We start from the raw sequence: 1,092 nt of genomic DNA, 5'->3' as shown, positions 1-1,092 counted from the left end.
GGGTGCCGTCCTGCCTACGGGCTGCTGCGACGCCAGGGAGGCGCAGCGTCTTGGCACAGCATTTCCCTAGTTCCAGCTCTGACTGCACTGTGAGCTCCTGAATGTACCCCTCCCTGGAGCCACGTATCCTACCCTTTCCATCCTTTTTGCACGCCGGTTGCTTGAAGTGTTTCACTTTGACGTGTTCAGGCCTATAAATTCTTCCAGGACACCAGCCTGGGAAGTGAATTTGTTTTCACTTAACATCTCTGGTGGGATATAGCCTCATCCCATCCCACTAGAACTTGAATGCAGATTCTGTTGTTGCAAAATTTGATTCTACATATTTGAATTGCAAATAAGGCATTTGCTTTTGAGCACAAATCCAACTTGTTTGCAAGCCTTGCTAGATATCCCCCATCAGGGCTAGAGAGGGAGGGAAGGTCCTATGATACTTTATCCAGGGTGATGATATTAAAAATTAAATGTCAGTGCTGGTACTGTAACCCTGGGGGGTTTTGTCTTGAATTTCGGTCCGGGCACTGGTTTCTCAAGGTCTCTTTTTGTGTCATGTTAGAAATACCTTATTTCAGTTCTCCAGTATCCCTCCAGGGAAGTGCTCTTGCTGAAGACTTTATGGCGCAGCGTGTGTGGTAATTTCTGAACCAAACAGTGCTGTGCACTGACAAAGCTGATGGTAATACCCGTCCTTCAGAGGCGTGACTTGCAGGACCTTACACTGAGAATAATTTTGGTTTCCTTTTCTCTCTGCATAGTTCTGCCATCCTCGTCTCCAGCAGCCGTCTCGGGCTGCGATCTTTGCCAAGACACTTCAAGGTACCCAACTTCTTGTTGAATCTGTTCCCTTCATCCTCCTGGCGTGTCCCAGTTAGCTCACGTCCACAGCGTAACGGCGTTACACCTCTAGTCTTGTCCTTAGAGCTCACCGTAGTCCGTTCTTCCTGATCTACAGGTATTTTTGTTCTCCCAAGTTTTAAGCGTGAATGTAAAACTGTGGCATCAAAAAAATGTTAATGCACTATTCTCGAGTAGTGCTGGGGTGCTGAGCTACGGCCGTAGGCGCTACAGGATCCCCCGGCCGCCGGGCCCCCC

At 48.7% G+C, this 1,092-nt stretch overlaps 1 protein-coding gene across 2 annotated transcripts in view; it reads left to right on the top strand.

The window, feature by feature from the left end:
• RAB27B (RAB27B, member RAS oncogene family) overlaps positions 1-1,092 on the top strand; it is a 19,864-nt gene that overhangs the window by 12,595 nt on the left and 6,177 nt on the right. The window lies entirely within an intron of this gene.

This window comes from Egretta garzetta, unplaced genomic scaffold (assembly GCF_000687185.1).
Source record: "Egretta garzetta isolate BGI_Z169 unplaced genomic scaffold, ASM68718v1 scaffold384, whole genome shotgun sequence".
NCBI lineage: Eukaryota > Metazoa > Chordata > Aves > Pelecaniformes > Ardeidae > Egretta > Egretta garzetta.
This window is presented reverse-complemented; position numbering and strand designations above follow the sequence as displayed.